This window comes from Zeugodacus cucurbitae, chromosome 5, assembly GCF_028554725.1.
Source record: "Zeugodacus cucurbitae isolate PBARC_wt_2022May chromosome 5, idZeuCucr1.2, whole genome shotgun sequence".
NCBI lineage: Eukaryota > Metazoa > Arthropoda > Insecta > Diptera > Tephritidae > Zeugodacus > Zeugodacus cucurbitae.
In genome coordinates, this window is record NC_071670.1 from 47,520,938 (window position 1) to 47,528,372 (window position 7,435).

The following is a 7,435-nucleotide window of genomic DNA, read 5'->3' on the forward strand; positions in this document are numbered from 1 at the left end:
GTGTGGCATGCCACCGCTGCCATGAATACGCCGAATTCCAGCGAAGTGGTTATCCATAGTATGTGCGCTCGTACGTGCCACATTGGCACTTCAAGTGCCACATGTTTTCTTTCTTCGCATTTCTGCATTTGTTGTTGTAGATATTTTATTTGTGCAATCACTTTTTTCTATTTTCATTATTTTTTTGTGTTTTTTTTGCTCGAAAATGTAAATAAATTAATGAGGAAGTGAAGATGTTGGCAAATAAACACCACCCAACACGCCGGGCGTTGTGCGTCAATTCAAGGGCTCGCACACAAGCCGCCGCCGCCTTGCGAGTATTGGCTGTTTGAGGATGTGCTCTATGGCTATAATGGGTAACTAAGTGCAAATCTGTTTGTTAGTAGGTGTGTCTCTGCTTTGCGACTGCGGATATGAATGCTGAGTGCACTGAAATGAACTGAAATTAAGCGACTTCCGTTACAATTTGCCAAGCTGTCTAGCCGTCTAGATGATGCGCCCAATAACGGTATGACCAACCAATATGTTACCAACAGCATACATGCCTACACACACACTTTCAAGTATGTGTGTGTGTGTGTCCGTATTTGCTTTAGTCTGTTGTGCGGCGTACGCTGGGTAGGTGGTTGTAAGTCAATAAAATTATTTTCGGCATGTCATTGCTATTTTGAGTGGGAGTATTTTATTAAATTATTGTCACATACATACATACACACATACATACATTCTTCCTTTTATTACTTGCACTGTTGTTTCTCTTGTTTGCATGTATGTGTGTATATTTGGCGGTTGGGAAACAAATTACTAATGGTTTTTAAATTCAATTAGTTTGTTGTTGTTTTTGTTGTTCGTATGAATAGGCGTGTTATAATGACTTTGAGAGTGTAGAAGATGGTGAAAATGAAAATTAAAATTAAAATTAAAATTAAAACTAAAATTAAAATTAAAATTAAAATTAAAATTAAAATTAAAATTAAAATTAAAATTAAAATTAAAATTAAAATTAAAATTAAAATTAAAATTAAAATTAAAATTAAAATTAAAATTAAAATTAAAATTAAAATTAAAATTAAAATTAAAATTAAAATTAATATTAAAATTAAAATTAAAATTAAAATTAAAATTAAAATTAAAATTAAAATTAAAATTAAAATTAAAATTAAAATTAAAATTAAAATTAAAATTAAAATTAAAATTAAAATTAAAATTAAAATTAAAGTTAAAATTAAAATTAAAATTGAAATTGAAATTAAAATTAAAATTAGAATTAAAATTAGAATTAAAATAAAATTAAAATTAAAATTAAAATTAAAATTAAAATTAAAATTAAAATTAAAATTAAAATTAAAATTAAAATTAAAATTAAAATTAAAATTAAAATTAAAATTAAAATTAAAATTAAAATTAAAATTAAAATTAAAATTAAAATTAAAATTAAAATTAAAACTAAAATTAAAATTAAAGTTAAAATTAAAATTAGAATTGAAATTAAAATTAAAATTAAAATTAAAATTAGAATTAAAATTAAAATTAAAATTAAAATTAAAATTAAAATTAAAATTAAAATTAAAATTAAAATTAAAATCAAAATTAAAATTAAAATTAAAATTAAAATTAAAATTAAAATTAAAATTAAAATTTGAAATTAAAATTAAAATTTGAAAGTACAATTAAAATTTGAAATTAAAATTAAAATTTGAAATTAAAATTAAAATTAAAAGTGAAATTAAAATTAAAATTAAAATTAAAATTAAAATTAAAATTAAAATTAAAATTAAAATTAAAATTAAAATTAAAATTAAAATTAAAAGTAAAATTGAAATTAAAATTAAAATTAAAACTAAAATTAAAATGAATGTGAAAATGAATTTTGATGAGATGATCTTTATACAATACAGTTGAACTTCCATAACTCGAAGTTCTCCATAACTCGGCAACTCTGGTTTGAGTTTACTTTGCCGGTCAAAAATGCATTTTTAATAAGAAAAATACGGTGAAAGCTTATTCATTCAAGCTGGCAACTACAGTGCAGATCTTATAATTATTTAATTATTTTTTTATCTGATAAAAATTAGTTTTTTTTCTTTAAAGTTTTTAAAACCCGTTTGCGAGTTTGTCTTAAAACTTTGCTTAAAAAAATTGGATATATATTGTTGAAGGCTCAATAATTCTTTGTTGTTCCGCATTTTAAAAAATATTATTCCGCGAAAATTAAGTTCAGCTTAATTTTTTATAAATCCAGCTTTCTGAGAGCATACCACAATCTACCACTCTCTTCAGTCAGCGAAGGCAAGGGAGCTAACCATTGCGAAAGAAATGTAATCATAAAATTATAAAATCGATTATTTTTGATACCGTCGCAGTCGCTAGAGACACGCTGCAAATAGCGTCAGCATCCTCCTCATACTAGATATACTCGTATATCCATACATGAGACAGAGCGCACAATGCGAGAGCAATGCATTGCTGCTACACAGGCAACAACTGGTACGTGTCATTACTATGGTAATAATTGCATTTATAGACGCATAAGCCAATAAAGCGCTGCGAATTACAAATAGCAAAAATACACGAAAATAAAAAAAAAATATTGAAAAATGTGGATAATATCACCCTCACTTTCCGTTTGATGACGAAATGTTTTTTGAATTGAACTGCAAAAAAGCGTCAATTCACTTCACTTTCGAATGCTGGAGCACAACCAATCGACCTTCCCTCATTGAGCATCACTGCTCAATTGATCTTCCACTTCGCGTTGCCTTCCTCAGCCTAGACCCACTCTGCCTCTAACTGCGCTGAATTGAATTGAGCGTCAACAAATGCCAATGCAATTTGCTGGCAAATACATCAACGCCGCATCGGTTATCCTTGTCTCGATTTGTTTGTTTGTTTATTTGTTTTGCTTCTGCTTGCTAGCTGCTGGTCGTCTGTGAGTCTGTCTGGACGAAGTGGCTGCATACATTTAGGCGTATGAGCATGTTATGTGTTTGTATGAGCGAAGTATTAAGTATGTGTGTTTGCCTGCGTTAACTATACTATTTATATGTCCTTCAAAATGCACATTTATTCATTTGTTTTGTTGTACTTAGTCTCCTCCCTCCACTCAGCTTCTCAGCTCCTCAGTTCCGTAAACTATTTGTCTACTGAAGGAAGTGCGCAGTAAACGCTATGACGACACTGACGTGCCAGCTCCACAAATCTTCAGTATTTAGTTCTCTTTTATTTTTTTTTGCTACTTCTTTCTGCCCTTCTTCTGCTTGCTTTTCACTGTCTTTTTTTTGTTCTCATGTCAATTTCATAACGCTTTATTTATGAGTTCGTCTCGGCTTTTGTATTTATTACATTGATTTATATTCGATCGTCACGCGTCACTTTCCGTTACACTTGGATGTCGCAACGACTTGCGTGGAAGTTGGAGTGCGTGGGCGAAACAAAGCAATTATAACAATAAATAGAATTGTGGAGGAGATGAGTTAGTGCAGGTCGTTGACTTGGTTTATGTGATGCAAAGGACATTTACAAAGGTTGTTGAAGTTTTTCACTATGATATTCTTGAATTTATCTTGAGAACTAGAGTTAATTTTGTTTTTGCGTGGGCAATCCTGGTTTTTCTAGTTTATTTGTACTATATTTATAATATAATTGTTATTTTGTGTTAACTTTTTTTTAAATTCTTGTATCACTGCGGTAATGTCTCTGATTTATTTATGGGGCTAATGTTTTATTCTTTTGATGTAAAGTTTTTTGGTAGGCACTACAATGAAAGTGCGAAGTACTTTAGAATCCCGATTATCCGAATATTTGATTATCCGTACGTATCGTCTCGGCTCTATTTGCCAATTTAATTCTATCCAATTCTTCAGTTGAACCTACGACGATAGAAATAACAGTGAAAATTCTTAGCATTGGTGAAGGGTGCAATTAAGAGAATATTAAGGATAATGATAATGTGATAATGAAAACACGGGATTCCAAATATTAACTGATGAACGAAACATTGATGATCTGAACAGTTAGGAGAAAGGAGATGATGGAGAGACTGAAATTGATGACGTACAAATGTGAACTAACATCTTATCCAGAAGCTTTAGAAGTTCTAGATGTTGCTTTTAAGTGGTTTGAAATGTAGGACGAAGCGAATACCACATAGTTGTTACAATTGAAGCTCATCAGGGACTTGGCCGCAATGAAAAGATGGGATTCCTTACTCAAAGATCAAATTAAAATATTATTTGATTTGCTTTGAAATCGATTAAATGGATTTCGATTATCGAATATCTGTATAGTTGGCATTTTACTGTATCGTAAATAGAAAGTTAGAGGAAGATTATATAATCCAGCCTGCCAGAAGATTTTTAGAAAATTTAAATATTTTCTGTTTAAACAATTTATAATAAATTGGTTGGCGTCGGAAATAAAGATTTATTGATATGATTAGTCTTACATTTTTGTTTGAGAATCTTACTTGTATATACATATCTTTCTAACATACTAAAAAATATTGTATAATATTTTTAGAAACGGACGCCACTTTGAAATTTGCTTTTTTTATTTCACTCTCTATCGAACGACCAAAAGCGTAGCAATCATGTCATTTTCACTTCAGGACTTAGGATTATTTATATCAAACTCTTTATTTAATATTAACACTAAATGTGGTCTTGGATTAGTAAACTCCATAACAGTTCAAAACATGTGTCAGTTCTCTTATATAAAGGCATACTTATTTCAAGGATGCTCTGCCAATATTTAACCTTTGCTATTTTCACATTGATTTTTGGTTTTAACGTTTGTATATAAATTTTGACTGCACATTTGAACTGCTTCAAAGTGGTTTTGAAAAGATTTATGTATACATATATAGCATTTTAATTACTATATTATATTCACATATAATTTTTGACCATATTTTTTAATATTTTTTTTTCTTTTTATATTTTTCAGATTTCTGCTCGGTAAGTGTTTTATATCCCTATAAGTCATAATAATATTTATTTCCATTCATATATTGCTGATTATAAATGTTTTTGATCTACTTTGTAATGTTCTTTTATAAACTATTGGTATATATAAATTTAGGTTATGGTTTTGACGTATTGACTCATTTTCATTCATATGGCAATGAGATTTGAAAGCTATAGATATCAAAAAAAAAAAAAAAACGTTAAAAAATATGCATACTAAAATAATGTTACAAAATCCATCTACTTGATGTATAAAAATATTTCAACAAAGCTTAAATATCCGTTTGATATCTTTAAGACTAAAAAAACTATTGAAAAACAGCACCTTTTTCCTTTTTTCATACCATTTCAATATAGCTTCTTTTTTGAAATAAAATACATTTTTTCAATTGTTTTTCTAGTCTCCCAAGATGTTTCGACTGCGACTATCTTTATTTCTTTTTAAATTGTCGAACCTGAGCTCATTTTCCTTCACTTTTTTGTCGTTTAAAAAGGAAATATTTTGCTCTTGCTATCTGTATACATATAAATAAATTGTATACTGTCTTCTTAAAAATGATTACCTATTGAATTTTTTGAGAAGTTTTCAACCCATAAAAGAAAACCTTTTCAAATTTGTATATATACAGTACACGCTCGAAAATGTGAACTAATTAAAACCAGGCAGTTCAGGTTTGCAAAATGTTCACCTTTTCGAATACCCAAAAGGAATAGGTGAATATGTGGTTACACATTTAAATTCACATTTTTTTGTTTTGTTTCGTATACATATGTATTTTTTACTTAAGGGGTTATATACAGTTAGACGGCCGAAAAAAAATGAATTTTCCAGAATTTTTTCTGAGACAACTTTTTAATTTATTGATCCAAAAATTTATACACATATTATGGTATCTTTTAACTGTATTTTAAGACTTAGTACTAGTAAAAATATTTATTTGAAAAAGAGCTACAGCTGATCTCCAGGAGCTCCTCTCAAAAAAGACGTTTTGCGGTGACCACTATATCTCGGAACTGGATCATCCGAAATTAAAAAACCAAACAGATTTCGTTAAAATAATGTTAAATCTAGTAATTAATCGAAGGAATAAGCAAAATAAAATTTTTTGACAAAATGGCGGTTTAAAAAAAAAAAAAATCAATTCTTCACCGAAATTTCAGCCTTAAATTGTTTATTAAAAAAAAAATATTTATCGGAGAGAAAAAATCTACGATTAATTACTAAAAAATATATTTAAGAAGGTCGTGTTAAAATTTGAGACTAATCGGTCTAGCCGTTTTCGAGTAATGTTGGTCACCGACTTTGAAAACACCATTTTGAGAAAAACGCGTTTAAAGTTTGGACATTGTACTTAAAAGCACTCTGAAACGTCTTTTCAAATTTTTCATTTGCTTGTAACTTTGAAAATATTCACCGGAACGATATGAAATTTTCTGTGTGTATTCTTAAATATATGTACATTAAGAAAATGAAATAAAAAAAAATCGATTTTTTGAAAATTCTAACTGTATATAACCCCTTAAGGGGTTGATAGGAAATGTAAGAACAATCAGAAATCAGTTTCGTTTTCCTTAAATTTTGAATACAATTTTTTTGCTTTTTCTTTCAATAAAAAAGTACTCCATTCGTGGACTTAACAACATTATATTTTTTCGTTAAGAACGTCAAACTGGGTCCTTTTTGAATTTTTTTTGAATCGGTAAATTACCGAAAATTTCAGCCCAAAAAAATAATATTTGTCGATTAACAATTTATCATAACTTAAAATTTAGTCTAAAAATTGTCTAACCGGAAAATTACTTTCATAATAATAATAACAAAAATATTTTACTATTTATGAAGCGCTAAAAGTGGTTAACTTATTACACCCACACACATATATTTTATACACACTCAAAGTTAAGCAATTTTTTATGCCAACATGAAAAGTTACGTATACGCCGTGGTACTCTCAAGTGCCATACATCAGCACATTAAAATAAGCAATAACGACATTTCATGCAATACTACGCATAATAATATGCCTGCATGCAATTTTTAGTGCACATATGAGTTTTATAAATATACATATGTATACAATGCATAAGTTCTCATATATATGTATATTTACTTTATGATATGTAGGTGTGTGTGCATGTGCCAATGCTCGCTTCCCTTTTTGACGCAACCTGCTTGATATGACATAGCGGTTATGAAAATGTGTTATAAAAATCTTATTATCACACCATTATGCCACACACTACACTTGCTTATTATTATTGTTATTGTTATGATGGTGCATGTGATGATGAAGATAAAGAAGTTTAGCTTTTAAGAAAAGTGCCATTAAGAGACAGAAGAAGGCGAAACAAATAAGAATTTTGGTATTATATATATTTGTTATATATATGTTTGTGTGTATGTATATTTTTTATAAAGTTGGTGTGTGCATTAAGCAAAAAGGTGGTTGGTTGCCTGTAATCAATAGCAG